The following is a 22,877-nucleotide window of genomic DNA, read 5'->3' as shown; positions in this document are numbered from 1 at the left end:
GTGCGAACTAGTGGCAAATCATAGTGTTCAAAGGTTTTTATTCACTGGTGACAACAACAAATAATACAAGTTGCATAATATTATTTATGAATATATAATTACAAGTTGCCGATGCAGACATTTATTATACGTGGTAACATTCTAGTTCTTTATACCTATTTTAGCTAAATTAATTGCATTAATAATTGCACAAAAATAAATATTCATTTCGTTCATTACTAATATGATTACAGAAATGGAGGGAAGTTAAAGCGCTATTGTACTTGTGACTGCTTCACCAGTCAATACATATGTAGTTCATATCCTGTATATAGTATATATAAAGAACAATGCAAATAGTTTTTTTCAGGTTTACTTCATAAATCTCTGTAGCAATTCAAGCTTTAATGAATAAATGTATTTACAACCAATGAGTAATAAATGTTTCGTTTTGTTATAGTTTTATTCTTGGCACGGTTAAGCCAACTTAAAAATAATGTGGTGACATAAAACAGTTTTATTTATTCAATAAAGATGTGTAGTCGTAATTTCTTGGTATTTCTAACGATTGAAACTTGAATATTATTTAATTATATGCACATTTTAAATAAAATTCTGTTTTACAAACACTTGATACTAATCGTGATTCAGTTGCAGTGAGAAAACACACATTAATTGTACGAGAAGAAAGTAAATACTAAGCATAATTTTTACTCATTTCATCAGCAAAGTTGAATATTATTTGAAAAAAGTAATAACAACAATGAAATCAAGTTATTAGATTGATAGGATTTGACAACACAACACTGTGCCAATGGAGCCTGTTGGGAGAACTTTATATAAGAAACTGTTCCTATTTAGTTAAAATTGTGAAATTCGGGTTTTATCTAGTTTTTTCCGAATTAGATATTAGAAGCGAACAACAGAATTCGTGGAAAATTTTATATTTTGTTACATCGTAAATTATACACTCAACATCCGAATTCGTCATTGTTTCGTCCTAACAACGATCTCGTGATTTAGTTCCCACGGCGAATCTATAAAAACCGCGTCTTTTTCCCCCTCGGGGAGTGTCATTCGGTCTGCCAGTCGTACGTGTTCGTGGACGAGCCGCGAATTAATTGTTCATCGGAATCGCGGAAATTTGACCTAGTGCCTATAATTTTGGATATTTCGTCGTCTACGGACTGTGCAAAGAGGTATGAAATGCTATTCGTAAACTCTCTGTCGAGCTCCCCCTACGTGTAATTGAGAGTTAGAATTGTAGCTTAGCGAACTTAGAATTGCAATTAAATTTTTCGTTGATTTTAATAAATATTGTTTTGTTGTTATAAAATGGTGTCATTATTCAACTGTTGGCCCCACCTTATCGTCGACCTCATCTCACCTCCCCTCCACTCGCGTAACGCGTAATAAAACGTAACAGCCATTCTTGACATGTGGGTAGCTGAACGACCTGTTGCCGGAAGGAGTCGGACTCTCTCCGATTGCTCCCCAGGCTCACAAAATTACCTGAAAGTAATTCGCCCCACGTTTTTCTTTCCTATATCTAAACAACACTTACAATAAATATGGATAATATAAAATATGAGTCATCTGTTAAAAATATATAATATAAAATATATTTCATCTATACATAAGTAATGTAGATCCACACAGATTTATCCGAAGAGACACATAAAAAAGACATGGTTTTAACGTTATCAGTCAGAAAGGAAATGTTCAGCAAACTTATAATAAGTTTCCATTGTTTCTAAACGTACAAAATGGTATCACCTCTGCAATAAACTCAGAAGTATAGTAAAATCAAACAAATAATGTTACAAGTCTATGTCATGAAGTTCACATTTTCATTGTGCTACCTATAAATTCCTAATGACGCTCGTCTTGCTGTGTGACTTTGGTTTGTTAATCTCGAGAACGGAGTTAGATAGATGAAAGACGAGACAAGACATGGAAAACATAGGGTGGAAGATTCTAATCAACTATTTATATCAAGTTATTTCGATTCAAATATTTTACCCGTGAAAAGAGTTAGTTACATTTTCGCATGGCTCTGTTGCTAACAGGAAAAGTATGATATTTGGGCGCAAAATACTACATATTTGACGTAAAAACATTTATTTTAAATTTAAAAAAATTAAAAATATGATTTAAAAAGTGCAGCCTGGCATTGTGACGGTGTCACAATAAAGAATTGCTCGTTAACTTTTTAAATCCCTATAATGAGGAATTGAGTTGTTTTATGTAAAAACCGCAAGTTCATACTCCAAAGTTCCAAATTTTAAGGAAGTTCACAAACTTTTCTATAAAAGACAAAAATAAATAAGAATAACCCTAACATATTTATTAAATAGCTACCATATTACGCATTATTCAAGCGAAACGAAAGATATTTTGACGATAACAGAAGAAGAAATAATTTGAATTAGATTTGCACTGATTTCCCATAAACTATTTATTGACTTCCTAATTTCATAAAGAGGTCTATGATTCGCCTCTTTTTCTTTTATTAAATGTTGTGCAAATTGTAAAACACTGCATTTTATTTTATTCTGAATCATATAAGTCAAATACGCATAGTAATTTTTTTAACTCTTATCATCTTTCTTCTAATGAAAATGTGATATTTGTTTCAACTGTCTGTATTTCCCCCACGAAAGCATTAACTCTGTTTGAATTGAATGCATCTGTTTAGACTTCAAATTTTATTTTTGTAGGATCAAACCATTAAAATTAATCAGAATCTTTCTGCTTTGGCGTCAAATTTAAAAAATATCTCTTGCATCATCTGTACAGAATACAAAATGGAAAATGCTTCGTGCTTGTAAAGCACAAGACACACTTGCTTTTGTAAGATGATACAAAAGCTACGCCTGCATTCACTAATACAAATTCTTTTCAAAAACAAGAAACAAAAATTATTATTAACATTAAATCTAAAACAATAAAAAATTGAAGAACAAATACAAATAGAAATATGATGTCCCTCCGACACATCCCTCCCGACCACGGGAACACAATTGGCAGGAGCAGAGTCGACCATTCTTTGCAAGTTCTTACCTGCTTACGAATATGTAAATTGAGTAAGGTCCCTGTGTTGAAAACATCACATTTTTATCTGTATTCATTGTTGAATTTTTTAAAATATATTTCATGCAGGATTTTTAAAACATACATCCTTTACTCATAAAAGATCGTACGAGTCGATGCATTAATATGATAAACATAGAGATAAATGGTCCGAAATACAGAATTTCACGGTTTCATTGGAATTTCAGCCGCTTTTCTCGGTGAATTTTTTTTTATATAATTGAGTTATCGTATTTTTTTTTTAACATTAGTTTCCGAAATAATTTATGTTCTAAAACAATTTCAAATTTACAGATTAGGGACAAAGATATTTGATAGTCTTAATATAATATTTTTTCTCAAACCGGGAAAATTTTCAGAAAATACTCGCAAAAGAAATTAAGCCTACTAAGATAAGTACAGTACCTATGATTGAAAAGTCTAAATAAAGTAGCTGTTAAGAAAAACAACGAGTTAAAAGCAGTTTCTAATAATGGAACTAAACATATCTTATTATTAAGTTATCATATTTATCACTAGTGTAAACTTTTTAAAAAATTCTTTGTCACTTAAATCGGTACATTTAAAATACCACAATACATTTGAGGAAGTTCTTATTGCTTGCCTTATGTTTTGCACATTTCATGTGATTTTTAATGTTTGAATTCCCACCATAAATTACTGAAAATTCTGAAAAGCACATTTCATATTTCACTTGATCACAGCCTTTTTTTCAGTCATCAGTAAAAACATGGTTTCTTTTTGGCATTTTAGAGATTAAATGAATTTAATGTACAGTACGAAATAATCGTAAATGCCGACCAGCAATTTGGACTCGAATAAGATATGACATGCGCAGCAATGACGTGGCCAGTGTAAGTTTCAGTATTGCCAACTCTAATTGAAACAAAATATCTAAAAAAAATGAAATGCAGTAAAAATAAAAATATCTGGATCTCATAGGCTACATGCTATTATAAATTCTGTGAAAAAATAAAACATTTAAATTCATTAGGCCATATGCTATAAGTTTTGGGAAAAACATCTAGACAACATTAAAAGTACAGTACTTAGATCTAGATACGAAATATTTAGATTGGCAACAGTGACTGTGACAAAGGGGTAATTGCCAAATCGCCATTCCAATTGAGGCTGCACTATTTTTACTTGTTTTATATTCGGCACTTTTAAAATTTTACCAAATAATCGGGACAAAATCACAGACTGGCTGGGACGCTGGGACAACATCGTCAAACCGGGACAATGCCGGTCAAAACGGGACATCTGGTAAGCCTACATTTGAATATTGTAGGAAATGTTTATTTCTCATTATAAATTTCTCATTATTAAATCGTTTTCAATGCGCATAAATCTCGAATAGGCATTAGTGTAGGATTTAAGATGTATTGCAGCGCTGTCCAACTTATCATAGCCCGGGGGCCATATTTTCTTTATCAAACATTTCGGGAGCCAAGAAGGTTGATAAATGAAAAGTCAGTTTATGTTAATTAAAAAAATATTTTATTTATACTAAAAAGAAAACTTTAAAATATTCGTAATATATTAATGAGAACATTGTGGCCGTAATTTTCACATAGTAAAATAATTTTAATATTAATAATAATAATTTAGTAACAAATTTATTCATGGTAAAATGTACTCGCGGGCCGTAAAAATAATTTGGTGGGCCGTATACGGCCCGCGGGCCACCAGTTGGACAGCCCTGATGTAGTGGAATAAGACAACGTAACACATGGGAAATCCTACTTGGAATGGGAAAATGGCCCCTAGTTAGATGTTAGACACGTGTAGAGATCCTAGAAATTCAACGTGGCTAGCCGGTAGTTTAGACACAAACTCATAAAGTTTCCGGTGGTTTAATCCACTTGACGTTTGTTGTGTCGAAATATGTATTATCTATATATATAAATGAGAATGTTTGTTTGGATAGTCATTTGAATGTTTGTTTGCTATACACTCCTAGGCCGTTCGACCAATTGCTACGAAACTCAACAGTTGCGTTTATATACAACTAACTTAGATAACGTCGTACACCCCACCCCAAAATATCTATCGGGTTTCTGTAAATCAATTAATTTCTATGGCCATTCGATTTGCTGGTTTACACGTAGCGCCAATAGATGGTGCTACGTGTAAATGAGCAAAGGCAAGGTCTGTATAAGAAGGTCAGGACACGCTCCCGTGATTCTATACGGCAGCGGCCATTTTGGGACTTATCGATAGAGCTCACCACACATGGTTCCTGCTTGAATCGACTATTATTACATATATACAGGCTGGGCCAGCGAAAACGAAACGGCAGAGTGTTCGTGTTCGTCCAAGCAAATCGCTCGGACAGGTCGATCTTTTGCTCGAGGGGACATCTTTTGCAATAAAGTTTTTGCGAATCTGAATACAAAAGACAACAAACAATTTTTCGAAAAACTCATGTTTGTTTAGTTAACTACAAAAAAATGAGTTTTTAAAACATGTTTGTTGTCTGTTGATATTCAGAATCGCAAAATCTTTATTGAAAAAGATGTCCCCTCGAGAATAAAATCGACCTGTCCGAGCGATTTGCTTGGACAAACACGAACACTCTGCCGTTTCGTTTTCGCTGGCCCACCCTGTACGTATCCAAAACGTTAAACAATAGGTTTACAGAGTTTACAGCTTTCTGTGTGTTTACAGAGAAAGAAGTTATGTCTCAGATAAGTCTATTAAAAATATCATTAAATTGTGTTTAATATTATCCTTTTTTGATAAAGTTTATGTGATTAGGAAAATATGACGTTTAAGCTTTTGTAAAGCCAAAAATGTTCATTCATTAAACGTTAGTCCAGTATTTATTTTTCTGATGCATTAATATTGTGTTGGTAAATGCTTTAAAATAAAATTTTGGATAACTTCACTGTATATTCTTTATTATACTTTAAATTTTCTTTGATGTTATTGCATCACTTTACGAAGTGCCTATATACGTAATTTCATCAGTTTTAAAACCTATTCAATTAGTTTCAATCACGACAGCAAATGATATTGATGTTTGTTTCTTTTAAACTATTTGATCGAAAAGTCACATAAAATTGGGGTTGCATAATCATCCGAAATTATTATTATATTTTTGACTGGAAATCACTGGATTTATGCAATTTTAGTTTAATTAATGCTCGTACAAGTTTGCTTAAAACGTGCGACTCAAAATACCCCAAAATGGCGCTCAAGAAGTAGGTCACGCGTGTCCTGACCTTCTTATAAAGACCTTGAGCAAATGGAATTTTTGAATCGAATGTAAATCACCAATTATATTTTCTTAAATTTTTTACGCTACGTGTAAATCGCAAGAAAATATTCTAAAATACGGTTAATAATAAAGAAAACTTCCGTAAGTACGATTTCATCTTATTTGACGTTGTTTCCTGGTAATGTTGTCTATTGCGTGGAATCCAAAGTGTTATCCTACAAAATTCTATAAAAGTTTAATTTTACACATCTAATAACTCGAGTTTTTTTTCATTTCTAAACGGTATTTTCTGATTTCTAATAAGGGCTTTCCAGTAGCCGAATGGATTAAAGCACAAAACTCTGGTAGTTAGTTAGTCGGGGTTCGGGCATGGCCAACGGGCTGGAATATTCCAGGTTTTCTTCACGTCAGTAACACCTAAATAGAGTCCAGGTTTTCATAAAAGTATTCCTGGGATGCATTCCTCTCGGGATATCGATTATTTATTGTGACATGGTCACTGCAACTTTTCGTCACAATGTTCTCATTCCTTTAGTGGTGCCTTTCTTCTTCGTAGTTTTCCTGTTAGCAATAGAGTCGTGCCGGTTATCTAACTCCGTTTAGAGAAAAATATTAAATTGATGTAATGTGGCTTCCAGTTTGCATCGAAAGTTCATATATAGGCCTCCTGCTCCTAAGCATATTTGGTCTCGACTTTCGTCTATCTAACACCTTTCTCGAGATCAAGGAAGGACACATAGACAGACAAGGGACATCAGTCGGAATTTACAGGTCTACAATTTTTTCAAATTGCAGCCCGATAATTTTCCTATAAAAGCGATATTTACGAGAACGTAGTTTCCACATAGTTTGTACAGTTTGTTGCAAAAATATAAACACTTTATTATCATATAAAAGTAATTATTATCGCATTTTACAAGATTTCTTTCTATTTAAACAAATCATATAAAGTCTTTCGGAGATTAAGCTTAACAAATTTCATCACGTGCACGGCCATTACAACCTATCCATCACGGATCACTTTTCAGTTATTAATAGTCGTTGACCATCTCCTCTTTCGGAGGAGGTCAACGACTACTTTTGGTCGAATTACTTCGACCTCCTTCTGCAACAGTCTCCTTTCCATCGGACAAGCGGTATGGTGGCATTCAAACAGGAAAATTATATCATACAAAGTTACTGGCCAGCATAAAATATGTTTTAAGTGGTTTTTGAGAGTGCCGAGTTTAAGTATATAATCCATTTTTCGCGAAATTTGATTGGTTTGCAGATTACCATTCGATATTCGGCTGCGAACGGCAATCGTTGCTTAAAGTTAGCATTAGGAAAAAAATATATCTTAAAATTTTAAGATATATTTTACATTGGTGATTACTTAACCTATGAGATTGTGCCTTTCCGTACCGTCCTAGTTCGCGATAAACGTGACAATGGTAGGCTAAAATAATAAGAACTCTTTATATAGTTTTCGTTTTAATATTTGTTATATTATAGTGTTTGATTTATATAACTACAAAGATCATTTTTAATGTAAGGGTTCTTTATTCGTGTGCTGTACACAATTTTAAAAACTTTTTAAATGTGTTAGATTGGTCACTCGATGCGATAAACCTTTGTAAATATAAATGAAATACTAAAATATAATAGAGGGATTAGAAGTACGAAATAATCTAATAATCTTAACCTTTCTTCTTATTTTTTTGCCCAGGCAACGCCATGCTCATCTGCTAGTTGAGTATATTTCTTTATAACAGCAATCGTCACGGTGTATTTATCAATCTTAATGTTTTACCAAGGTTTAGGAGATTGTGATGCTATTTCGTATTCTGTTTCACTTACAATTACATGTAGAAGTATGTAACAGTGAGAAAAAACAACGTTTAAATGTTGGAAGTGATCAGTGGCGTGCCGTCATTGGAAGCGATGGAAGCGCCGATTCCACCTTCCAATGACCTTCCCTTGTATTTTATAAAATATAAATTTTCGTATTTTAACGTACTTTGAATTAATTAAAATTAACATTTTATTATAACTGCATTCTATACTACATGTGAAAAAAACGATAAGATTGCTATTGTATATTCGAATAATTCAGTGGCAGAAGGAATGTCGAAACCAGGTCAGTTTCCAATCAGCCAGATTATATAGGCATTGGCACATGCGGTTTACAGAGCACCAACCTCACCCGGTTTAGCTCGTAGAAGCAACACACGCATGAAGCATCTAATTTTATATCGCGGACCGGTTCTGAACTGTTAGCCGCCTGCCTGTCAATTTCCAAGCAGCCAGATTATAGGCATTGGCGCATGCGCTTTACAGAGCACCAACGACACCCGGTTTAGCTGGTGGATGCTTCCTTCACACATAAAGCTTCTAATTTTATATCCCGGACCGTTTGTGGGCTGTTAGCCGCCTGCTTGCTAGATATGTGAATCATGAGTAGACTAGATCAACGGCGGGCAACCCCCGGCCCGCGAGCCAACTACGGCTCGCGAAAAGTTTCTATCCGGCCCGCGAGATCTTTAATAGATTATTAAATTGGAAAAATAACTAATTAATAGTTATTTTTCCAATTCTTTGTAATTTTCGAAAACGATAAGAGAAATAAATGTAGTAATTAACTTTCTATTTATTTATTTCAAATTTGCAGACTAAAAAATTACAAGTTACAAGAAGGCGTCAATTGACTACTACTGCCCGCGGAAAAAACGTAAAATTTATTCTGGCCCATGTTATAAAAAAGGTTGCCCACTCTAGACTAGATTTATAACTTAGCCCAACCGATAGGAATTTACTGGCATGTTTTTATGATTTTATGATAGTTCTGTATAGTTGACAGGAGTTTTAAAAAACTCCATTAAAATATTTGATATATTTATTCTGCGTTTATTCCGCTCTCCCATTTTATATTACTTATTATATACCCATTTTATATTACAATGTTAAATCAGCGATATTACGATTTAGTATGTCCCATCTGTAAGGGGATGGAGAAAAAACGTGTACAATTCTAGTACAGTGTTAAAAAATTAACTGTTACTTTGACAGCATCATTTACAACCAAATTTAATGAATGAGACGTATAATGGTACAAAAAAAGCTCTAGAATTTATTTTCCTTAAATTTACGATGTATGTATCGGTTGTCATAAAAATTTCTTTCCACTTCTTTCCCACTACAGATATTCAAGTACAAAGTAACCGGTTTCGACTTATTTCTATTTAAGAAGTAGTTAAACAATTAAGCAATTAGGGAATTTGAAACATAAATAAAACCCTGCTGAAAGAGCCGAAATTTTACTTAAACAGAAGCTTAACTGAACCAATCTCTTGCCGAGTACAATGGGGTCTGATCTCTTCATAATATTAGATGTAGTAAAGACAGAATTTTTCCACTTCAATGAGAGTGACCGAAAAGTTGTAAATTTTGGAAATTTCCGTGGACACTTGGTCCTAAAACGAATCAGCAGGAAACGAACGACAGACAATCTGTTAATTTTAACATATTTAGATTTTTACAGCTACGGTGAGAAACGTTTAAAATTTACAACAACCCTGTCGCGTCCTTTGAGATATACTAGTGATGCGACAAACGAGGCATTTGACATTGACCGGTATCGGCACCCTCGGGATTTGGCACGCACACACCTACCTGGACCGTCTCTGATTCCATTCATTAGCCACTCGTAGGGAGTTATTTCTCTAAGTGGATTGTTTTAAGATTTAAAAAGTAAAGAATATTTTCTTATTTTTATGTACGTTTCTTCACAAAGTTGTATTTAATTATAAGTTTTATAAGTTTTTTAAAAGTATATTCATACAATTGAAGAATTTTTTGTACTAGGTATGTATATTCATCACACATTTTGTTTTACCAAGTAAGTTTTTTTTATAATTTTAATTTTAGCCCTTATGTCGTGGCCAGTAATTAAAAAATTTATTTTAAAAAAGTTTTGGCTCAACACCATATAATGAGAAAGAAAACATTATTAAATGAGAAAGACCAATGCCCAAATTAAATATAAATACGTCAACAAAAAAATTTCGACATTTTGACGATAAAATTTATGACGAATGACGATTCTTTCGTAAAATTGAAGCAATTTGGAAATCAAAACAGAATAGAATTTAACATTGGTAGACAATATGAAATAAATATTGAAAATTATAACAAGATAATTACGATTAATAGATATATGTAAATTAATAGATGTTATACATTTTTTCTAAAAGCAAGAATTGGCATTTAGAGGGCGTAGGGAATTTATTGAATCTAATAACGGAGGTAATTATATTGAACTTTCTTATTTATTAAGTACGTCAGATAATCTATTTAAAATACATTTAAAGAAGTATACGGTTTTTACTGCCTTATCGAACAAACGAATAGGAACGGGCCCTGACGCGCAGTGGCGTGCCGTGACATTTGATGATAGGGAAGCTGGTTTCTGTAAGAAGCCGACTTTCAGGGGCAATCAGTTAATTGCGCGTCAGTGATGGCCTAGGGTCCATTCATACATGGGTGGTGGCGGAAGAGACGTATCTGACAAAAACCGACAAAAAAGAAACATAAAATAAACTTATACTATGTACAGTACAAAATAGTTTGCTTTAGGACAATCAGCCGTTCGGACATCTGGGCGTCGAAGTGGTTCTTCGATGGTCGATCGAAGATGGCCTCGGGACAGTGGCGTCGACAAGTCTGTAGGGCACGGGGAGACTTCCTCTGTTGGCGTCGGAGACACGGTCTAAGTCCGAAGTGGCACAGGTTTCCAGTTGGCACAATAGACGAGAAACTGTTTTTTTTCCTCTTTTTGCGCGTTGACACGCGGCGTTTTAGTTATTCGGAACGTTAACCTAGTGCCAGGTGTCCTCGATTGTCGGAGATTATATCAATCTCCGTTCTTTCTTTCATCCGTTTTGATTGGTCGTTCTCTCTCAATCACACTTCCCGAGTGCTTGGTCCCTGGTTACTAAACGTAACGAGACTCTTACCTGGAGCGCGAGAAAAGTCAAAATCGAAGACGAATTCGATCTTCCACCGATCATAGGACGACTTCCATCCGAGATTTATGGTTTCTGCCTCCAAGTTTGATATAAACAATGGGTGTCTGACTACGAACGATTTTTACCTATGTTTTTTTTAAACTAATAAATTCTTCTCTAATTAACCGTTTTTTCGCGTTATTCGTGACGGATCAGACCTGTCCGGAACCTCACATCTCCATAAAAGTTTTAAACAAATACTGGAAATGACAAAAATAAACAATTTATGTATTTTAGTTCTAAAATACAAATAATAAAAATTGATATGATACAAATAATAATAGAAAAACTTTTATTAATTTTTTATAAACTAATTCTATTCGGCGATTTTTTCCGCAAAGTCGTTAATTACTTTATCATAAAAGTCGCTGGTCGTCGACTCCATCGACGTATTTAAAAGCTCTTTTTGTATCGAAAGCAAGGCCGCGTTTCTTTATGCAGCGCTGGAGAAACCAGTTTCAGTGTGTCGCTTTACAGCGAACACACTGAAACTGGTTTCTAATTGGCCAACACTGCTCGTGACGTCATTTCGCTACACTCTCGCTGCATAAAGAAACGCGTCCCAACGCTAGCGACGATAATTTTTCCTCTGACCGTGTTCTTGGCCAATGTATGAATTCGCTCCGTGGTCGAAAAACTGTGCTCAACAGACCTTCCGGTAGATGGTACAGTAAAAATTAATGATATTAAATCATATAATTCTTTTAGTACGTCTTTGTTCAGATCAACATTAATTATAATATGTTTTATGTCTAAGAGTTACTTGTCAATATAGTCCGGACACCAATATAAATATTACGGTTCACTACGTAATTTAGATAAATCAAAAAATTTCCCATAAAATGTACTTAATTTGTAGAATTAAAACACGCTTGGAAAAGTTGTTTTTCATAATAGTAAAATTATTAACATCTAAAAGTGATAAAAATTATAAAGATTTTATGTCTGAAAATCTGTCAATATAATTACAGTATAATTAAAAGAAAATTAAAATTAAATATAACTTTGCAAAGAAACGTATATAAAAATAACATCGAATACTTAATTATTATGCCTTTGTGTCTTTTTTAACTCTATTTAAAATTTATTTTGTATACTAGTACTTTCTATATATTAACAGGACTTATTATACTGGAAATTATGGATGCAGATATTTAGTCTTACAGATCAAAAATAATGTTCTTTATTTAGTTCACCCGAACTAAATAAAGAACATTATTTTTGATCTGTAAGACTAAATATCTGCATCCATAATTTCCAGTATAATAAGTCCTGTTAATATATAGAAAGTACTAGTATACAAAATAAATTTTAACATCGAATACTCTTTACTTTTTAAATCTTAAACAATTCACTTAGTCGGATAGCTCCCTACCCAGTGGCTAAGGAATAGAATCGTCGGAAGCGTTATACGTGTGTAGTTTCCACCAGCTAAACCGGCTGAGTTGGTGCTCTGTGAAGCGCATGCGCAAATGCCTATAATCTGGCTGTTTCGAAGCGTTATACGTGTGTAGCTTTTACTAGAGCAGGGATGGCGAACCTTTTTGAGTCCGCGTGCCATGTTGTAAGCATACTTAGCTTTAAAGATACACGTGCATTGGCACGTGTATCTTTAAAGATGCGTGCCAATGTATTAGACTTCGAATAATGATATTTAAAGAAATTAAACGAATACGCTTTAATTCGAATAAATGTAAAAAATCTGATTGAAAAAAAAGATAATTAGGTGGTAAACAGAAAGGATGATTGAAAAAGACAGAAATCATATGATACATTACGTGCCAGATGATTTCTCTTACGTGCCACTTTGGGCACGCGTGCCATAGGTTTGCCACCCCTGCACTAGAGTACTGTACATACCTAGATATCAGAATAGCGACACACGAGTCATCGCCGCCATGTTCTGTCGACTGTCAACACGTGGTCTATGGATTTACATTAAGAAATGACGATTTTTTTTAGTGTAATCAAGCATTTTATTCGTAAAAATGATGTATTAAACTTTAAAAAATCGTCATTTCTTAATATAAACCCATAGACCACGTGTTGACAGTCGACAGAACATGGCGGCGATGACTCGTGTGTCGCTACTCTGATATCTAGGTACTCTAGCTTCCACCAGCTGAACCGGGTGAGGTTGGTGCTCTGTAAAGCGCATGCGCCAATGCCCTCTGGCTGCTTTACACCATTCAGTTATTCTCGCCGTGGAAGCTGTCTCGTAAGCGCTTCCATTCCGCCACTGATATTCGAATATACAATAGCAATTTTATCGTTTTTTTTTACACGTAGTATAGAATGCAGTTATAATAAAATATTAATTTTAATTAATTCAAAGTAGGTTAAAATATGAAAATGTATATTTTAGAAAATACAAGGGAAGGTCATTGAAAGGTGGAAGCGGCGCTTCCACCGCTTCCAATGATGGCACGTCACTGCTGACGCGCAATTACAGTAGAGCATCGATTATCCGACTTAATTGGGGACTGGGGTTGGTCGGATAACTGAAAAGTCGGATAACCGAAAAGTATGAAAAAATATATTATTAGTATAGTGTATTAGGCCTGGTTTAAATACTAGCCTCCTTTTCATGGTCGAGCCAGTGCTGCCAGCTAAAACATGCAAAAATTTAACAAAAATAATATTAAAGTAGCTAAGACATAACCGAATATTGTAGCGCCACATCACTAGCGGACATTTGAATTTGCCGACTAGAACGCGGTCGGTTAACCGATAAGTCGGTTAATCGGGGGTCAGATAAGCAATGCTCTACTGTAATTGATTGCCCCTGTAAGTCGGCTTGTTACAGAAACACAGTTTCCCTATCATCAAATGTCACGGCACACCACTGAAAATTACAATCTTTCAATTAATAAATTAAATCTGAAGTAGAAGTCTTTTTTCTTAACTCTTTCCACCCTGTGGGCACTAAGAGGGCCTCTTTTAGAAGGCCCATTATGGGTTCGGCCAGGCCCACAATGGGGCGTCCGGGTGGTGAGGGACGGGGCCCAACATATCCGAACGGACCACCCCCGAAAAATTCCTGGGGATTATTCGACCCGATCGGATTCGATCCCGGGTCCCCCAGAGCAGTAGGCTGCCACCTTGACCGCTCGGCCATCCGGCCTCTGAAGTAGAAGTCAATACACAAGAGGTTACTTTTGTGACAGTTTCCTTCTGTAATATATATTATGCAGTTCTGAACAATTCGTAAGATTGTGACATGGTCACAGTTTCGGGTTGCAACCTTTAATTGTTTTAATTTTTAAAATTACGTGACTTCCGGTCCAGACTGAAAGTTCTCACATAGTTAAGTCCTCTGAACCCTCAGCTTTCATATCTGACTTCGATTTCCATCTTGATAACTTCGATGTCGAGATTAAAGATGGACAAACGAGGGCAGTGGGAATTTATAGATATGCAATTTGAAAATTTCACTCCGACAATTACGTAATTTTACTATATTGTAAAAAAAACACTTTAATTGTCATACTTCTCGAGATGGGGAGTAGGGTGCCTCCACCCTTGCCACAATACAGTGAGTAAACAGAGAGAAACGTCGCTATACGACTTTTACGCTTAAAAAGTCGACTGTATAGCTGAGGGGTCGATTGTATCTCAAAAATATATTGCAATTGCTATTAAAAAAATCAAACAACGAGTTGTGTAACTTACTAGACAACATTTAAAGATTATAAACATGTTGTAATATGTTACGATATTTTATTTTAAAAATGTTTATATTTTTAATTATTATAAAATGACAAAAATGTTGATTTTGAGGGCAGGGGCGAGTGTTATACAACATTGTAAATACTAATAACGAGTAATATCGTCGTTAACTCCAGATAGGATACCTAACCACCTTTATTTCCACAACCCACCATTTTTAATTACTAAAATTTAATAATAAGAATACCCATTGAACCCTAACCTCCCTGCAAAATTTCAGAATTTTTCGACAAAAAGTACAGGAGTAATTAAGCTTCGACAAGAATGAACAAAATCGTGGTCCTCCACACCAACATCCATACATACAGGAGAAGAAACAAATTATTTTGCATTTCTGGACGTTTTAGGGTCACGGAGTCCGAAAAAAATATAAAAAACTTCGGAGGTTAATTTTTGACCGATTGCCGTACTTTTCCCCTATGACAGAGCCAAGAAAGTGTTAAATTGCTGACTTAGAAAAAGAAGATAAAAATAGGGCAATTTTACCGATTTTTTAAATTTATTGCACTAATGGAAAAATGCAATCCTCATTAGCGAAATCATTTCTATGCACAAACAATAAACTATTTAATTTACACGATATTTTTTAAAATAATCATACAAAATGACCTTTGTTTTGGCATAAATATTATTTAATAAATAACTTACGAGAAACGATCTTTATTACATATACTTTGATAAGTCTTATTGAATTCTCAATTCAAACACAAGAATTTATTTATACGCCGCGCTGTATCTTACCGCTAATTTCAATTTTAATTCCCATTTTATTTTATTTTCATCTACATTTTCAATCGTTAATTTATCGTATATTTTCACCGTTCTTCTTTTATGTAATTTTATTATTCTTCTGGTCTATTCTACTTTATTGTGTAATTTTATTATGAACTCTATTTATATGACAATGCATATTTGTTACTTCCGTGTGTTGCACTAATTAAACGACAGCAATAAATTATACATCAATTAGTGCAACTATCCATTAGCTGTAATGGATGCAAATTTCTTAAATTTTCATCCGATTTCTCCATTTATATAAGAAGACAATTACAAGAATAAAAATTCCTAACATTTTACCATATCACATTCATTAAGAGCAATAACGTAACTTGCATGAGAGTTAAAGAAATATTCTGAAGCTGGCGAATAATTCGTAGAAGAACTCGTTTTAGATAAAGTCTAACCACAACAGCAAGTATATGCACAATATACTAATACTAGAATTTATTTTGATATAATATCTTAAACTTAATAATTTCTACATGTAATTAATGGCATTGAAATCTAATTCAATTTAATTTCAGCATTAGAATTAAAGCGTTTGTAGTATGCTGTATATAAACCATAGAATGACACATCATAATATAGTATAGACTACTCTTAGATTTATACAAATCTGCGTAGTTAGATAAATTACTTGTGTTAAAAATACAGTAATACGTTATTATGCAGTTTATAAATATGCAAAGCACAAGAAATCGATTTTGTATCAAAGACTGTTTGAAATATCTACTGAATCTTATTGAAAAATTCGATCGAATATTAATAATTACGTGCGACCACGAAGCCATAAACAACAATCGAAATAACAGAAAAACTCTTTCGTGGAAATTATTATTTTTAAGTATCTACATTTGTATATATTATACAACTTTCTTGGCTATTGTTATATTGCCTAAAGCACGAACGCTTCCTTATTGTTCGGGCTTCATATACAAGTCTACAAACCATCCGACCATGTTTAAAATTTTCATGGTTAACGTACAAAGCTTCACTTTCTTACTCACAGTTTATCTAACATATTTGAAAATGAATAACACCCAACTTCATTGTTACGATGAAAATATAAGTCGAGAAACAGCAAGCAAAATATCTCAATTACAACGCTATTCTGTGAAGGTTTATGCTAGCTTTTCTGTATTATTAAATACAATTTTACCAATATTCCTAATTATAAAACGTTATCCGGTAATGAAAGAAGATAGTGGGGCATTACTTGCAGGTATATGTACAGGTTTCTTTTCGTTAAGCATAACATGTTTGTCAGCTACTTCAGCTTTCATTCCGATTGGAACAACATTCCTTATGATAATATATTATAAATTGGAGGCATTATTTCAGGAAATACATTATATTCATTCGCGACATCTGCGATATATTCGTATCGTAAAGAACATACAAAAAGAATACTTTAAAATTGCGCTTGAAATGGAAAAAATAAATGACATCGGAAGTGTATTTACTTCTATCTCTTATGTATTCGTCATTGTCTACATAGCTACTATAGTTATAATCATCATGCACACGACTATGAAAGGGAAATTTGTTTTTTATCTTTTCTTGGTGATACTACTTGTATGTTTGATCACACTTTGTGTGATAGCTTCAATGATATGTACATCGGTAAGTAGTATGCAAGGTTGTTAAGTATTAAAAATGAAAATATTACAGTTTTAATTTATAAAGTACTATTTAACATTTTGCTACATGTTTTTGAGGTTTGATGTGAAATAAAGAAGTCAGTTATAAGATTGTATTTTATTATTATTAGTCTAGAAAATGTCTGGAAGGGACTAGATACTTTGACACACTGAATTTGCCATTCATCGATAAAATGAGGGTAAATGAGAAACAATTTAACAGAACATTTTATTCTATTTGACTGTAGTATTAATTGTTGATCATATCTCATATATGACAAGAATATTTTTATATTTACAGCTTTTGTGCTTTCTGAAGAGATTGGGATCCAGACAACTGGGAGTAGAAGTTCTGGATTTCATAATTACTAAGGAATTTGCTTTCAGAGTAAAATATTTTTTATGATTTTTATAGCTGACTTTTATATAAATAAAATTTTGTTAAATCTATTCGAATTCTACATTTCAGATAATGAAAGCAACTTTTACTTTCTTTGGTACTCTGAAAACGATAAATGGTTTCGAACAGACCAAAGTCTGTCTTTCGGCCAATGGCACTGATAAGCTGAATTTAATGATACAAAATCTGACTTAAATTGAAATGTTTAGTGACAGTTAACACGACGTATTGAAGGAATTCGAAGTAATTTATATCTGTTTTGAAAATTCTGTCATTAGTCTGCGTTTTCATTTTGAATAATATGTTATCACATTTCGTAAATTAACGTATTGTTCATTTAAAGCATTTTTTGTGACTTTTAGCGGAATTTAAACACCTTCGGCTTATTTTCTATGAGAATATACAAAGCTAAATTATATACTACGTTTATAAAATTTAGATATAGCCTAAACAATCTGCAATGTCATATTAATAATGTTCTTGTAAATTCGTCAGTCTACGAAAGATTAACGTAATTCTTACAAGAAGTAAAATATTTTATGAGTAAATTTAATTATAAATAAATCTAGCAGCAAGTTTCGTTACTTTTCCAGCTGTTATGAGATTTTATTTAAAAAATAACTTTTATATTATTAGTCGTAATAAATCAAGAAAATTTTGCGTGGCGTCATCATTTGAATTGTTAACTTCTCGTTCCTATCAACAGAGTTCCTATTAGTATATTGTGCTATCGGAGACAGATTGGGATAGGAACAATACAGATGATGTTCATACCATATCTACTCGACATTTTATTTAATATAAAAATTACATTTTGAGATTTCGTCGTATCTGCCCTTATGTTCTAATGGGATGGAAGAGTGTTAAATATATTACTATTTAATGTGGCAAAATACTGTATATAAGGAATTATACTGTAATTATGTAGTACGTTGTAATTTGTTAAGAAAATAATAAACGTTTAGAAATTGCACATACGCCATAAAACGAAGAAAATTTATGTGCATATAAGTTTTTTTTTTATCTTTTTTGTTATGCTTTCCTCGAGGTAAAAGTTATTCTAAAATAGCTGAAGTAACCAGACATACTGATTTTAGAGATTGTGTTCTGATGTCAAATATGCACTGAATTTTAAAGTTGTGCTGTTTAAGAAAAAGGTTACGAGTAGTTTCCTCTAGAAAACATTACGTCCCCTCCACCTAACTCGGCTGTGAGTGAGAGCAGTTTTAGTTTTTAACTCTGTCTTTTCTCCATAACTATCTTAAATCTCCTTTCCAAAATAATGTTATCCAGACAATATTATAGTTGAGTGTATCATGTGAGTAATGAATAATTTATAATTAATCCAAACAATAATGTCTTTTTAGGCTATACATTTATGCATATTACAGAACGTTCAATTACTAACAATACTAGCACTTCTCTCAGTGGGAGCCAATCAAATTTTAAGTTTGCCTGTTTTATTTTATTCATAATTCCATCTCATAATCATACAGTATTATTTTTTATGGAAAAATTAATTTTTAAGCAAGATATTTATTCACAAATTTAACCTATTTTCATTTTTAACTAATAGAAATTACGAATAAAGCATTCATAATTTGTAACTATAATCCGAAACTGACACAAATCTAGTTCCCGCCATTGGCGCTGTTCGCCGTTGCGGAATAATTTAGAACTAATGCTCGCTCAGGGGCTTGATCTTGTATATGCAAATGAGCTGCTGTTTGATACGCATGATTACGAAGAAGCTTTCCAGTGAAAAAAAACTCCGTATTGTGAACTTGCTAAAGAAAAGTTTTTCTGTTGAGCAAACTGCATCAGAAGTTGGTGTTGGGCGTTGGAGTGTATCCAGAACAAGAAAAAGTGAGCTGCCATATCACCAAAATTTAAGAGCAAGCTAGAAGAAAACGTTGAGCGCAAAAACCGAAACGCTTGCTAACGAGGGGACGTTGCAATACATCATTACAAGTAAAGAAAAATGAAACATGACTTAGGAATAAAAGCGAGTAGTTCAACTTTCCGCAGATGCCTAAAGGTATCGCCCAAAAAGCCTAAACTTTACATAAACAGAAACATCTTAATTTTGCCAAACTCTATAAAGACTGGACCTTAGAAGATTGGAAGAGGATTCTATGATCAGATGAATCCAAAATGAATAGAATTGGTTCAGATGAGCGGAGATGGTTGAAGTCTATAACTGAGCGACAATAAATTTGGTGGTGGTAGTTTGAGGCTGTATTACCTATATCGGGCCTGTGTTGCTATGTTCTATAAGTATAGCGTTATTTATACTGAGATAGTTGATTATTAGCACCTTGATAGAAGCTGTTTCATTCATCAGTAAAATAATGATCCAAAATATACAGTGCATCCAATTCTTTAGAATAGTCTTTTTCGTTTTTTAGGAAGATTTTGACATAGATTAGTAACATTATTTGTTTTATTTTAGTATAGTTTTGAGTTCATTGCATAGGTGATAGCATTTTGTAAGTTTAGAAACAAAAGAAATGCATGATAAGTTTGCTGTATTTTTTTTAACTGATTGGTAACGTTTAAAACACTTCTTTTACTTCTGTCTGTTCGAATCAATTTGTGTGGAACAATATTATGGCCTATATATACACTTGAAATATTTTTTATATTATTTAAGTTATACACATAACATACACTTACAATTATACATATATACTTATTGTAAATGTCGATCTCATACAGATCAACGTTTACAAATTATCTTTCGTCTTGAAAAAAATTGTGGGAATGATATCGAAAGGTGACGTTACAAATGGGCGATATTCTGAAGGGCAATTCTTCTAGAGAAGGTTTTCTTCGAGCAACTGATCCTCATTAAGATGTTTGATACGTTAAGAAAACTCCACGCTATCGGACCGTTGGTGAGTTACGAACCCACAACCAACAATCAACAGATGTTCAGTGGTTAACTACTCGGACACCGGTGGGCCAAAACATTAGTGGTAATCCTGATAGTTTGCTAATTCTAATAGCAAACATTTACCGTTATATATTCAGCAGTTTTATATAATTTTAATAAAATACTTGATCGTACTTAGTGTATGTAATAACTATAAAAGGAAATACTTATCGATTTCTTAAGCAACTTTACCATGACATTAATGCATATGTGTGACGTACGATTAGAAGAATCCGTTCGATCAATGGAGAATAAACATTTACCGTTATAAGAATTCATTAGGATAATGAAAAACAAACAATTGTCCTAATTGATTCTTGTAATGAAGAATAAACATTTTCAGTGATAGTGACATACTTTGAATTAATTTTAAGTTAAATGCACGTTTAAGATATTTACGTAAAGAATGTCGTAGAACAACGAGACACGTTGGCGATCTGCAAACAAGGTTCCTCCCAAAAAGATTTACTATGAAAAACTGACCTCTGTTTAATTATTACAAATGTGAATGTAGAAAGCTCCAAAATTCCACGTGACCTGTCTTGCTGATACGTCAACCCAGGGTCAACTAACGATTTTAAGTAGTTTTGTACACTCTGTTGCTGGTAGAGACGTAAAGAATGTAAACGCATACAATCTGAAATACGACACAGTGCGGATTAGTTCGGCATTAATTTCTAAAAAACGCTTTCCATTTTCTTTCTTGCTGGGTCTAAGACAGAAAAAAATAAACGTTTGAAGCATTTCTCGGCCTTTGATCAGTGATTGCATTTGACATCCCTCCACCACTAGATGAATTACTACCTTCACGTTTTCCGAGAATTATCGTGAAACAAAGCTGAGAAAATACGAATTAGAATTTTATAACCGATTTTATTAAAGATTGTTTCAGGCAGACTAGAGAAAATTTCACTTAAATAACAGCAAAAATGTTCAATGGGTCCTGAAATTCTCTCTTCTTCGACTGATTCATCCATATTTTAACGTTTTACGTGTTTTCATCATATTTATCCATCAACGAGACGATCTTCTGTGGGTGCTGATCCTGTTGTTGCAGAGTTACTTTTTATTAATACTTCTTGTTTTCGTCTTGTTTCCAGAAGTTTCGCAGTATATTATACAATTTAATATCTGTAAAATATGTGGAATTTTTATAGTTTGGATAATAACAGGAAGTCAGGAATGACTTCCTGTTATTTTCCAAACTATAAACATTTTGCTTTACGCTTTAATATATTACAGTCATATTTCGGTACTCGAACGTTTCGAAGCCCGAACAAATCGGTACCCGACCAAAAATTTCGAAAAAAAAATGCCCCTGATCCCGAACAAAATTTTGGTACTCGAACGGGAAAGTCTGCCAAGTTGACGCCGACGCCGACGCCACGGCGGCGGCGTCAGTTACGAGACAATCATTGTTTTGCATGCACATTAACTTACGCTGTGCTATATTTTTTAGATTAGCATCATTTTCTTTTGATTTATTAGCCCTTAAACATGGGTCCCAAGAAGAATAAAAGTGAGTGGTCAAGTGAAAAGGAAAACAGTGAGAACAACAATCGAACTGAAAAAAGAAATCATTGCTAAACACGAAAATGGACTGCGTGTTTCGGATCTTGCTGTCCAATATTCTATGGCTAAGTCGACGATATCGACTATTTTAAAGAATAAAGAAACAATAAAAAGAGCTAATGTTGCAAAAGGAGTGACTACGTTGACAAAGCAAAGGCCTCAGATACTTGAAGAAGTGGAGAAGTTGCTACTTATTTTTATAAATGAGAAACAGTTACGAGGAGATAGCATTAGTGAGACATTTATTTGTGAAAAGGCACTAGAAATCTATGACGATTTAGTGAAGAAAACCCCTGGTACAAGTACAAGTGTTTTTGTATTCAAGGCTAGTAGAGGGTGGTTTGAAAATTTTAAGAACCGAAGTGGAATACATAACGTAGTAAGGCATGGAGAGTGAGCTAGTTCAGACAAGGAAGAGGCTGAGAAATTTGTCGCCGAGTTCAGTAAACTTATGATGAAAGAAGGTTATGCAGGTGTTCAA

Source organism: Centruroides vittatus, unplaced genomic scaffold (genome assembly GCF_030686945.1).
Source record: "Centruroides vittatus isolate TY-2023 unplaced genomic scaffold, ASM3068694v2 contig_347, whole genome shotgun sequence".
Lineage (NCBI taxonomy): Eukaryota > Metazoa > Arthropoda > Arachnida > Scorpiones > Buthidae > Centruroides > Centruroides vittatus.
This window is presented reverse-complemented; position numbering follows the sequence as displayed.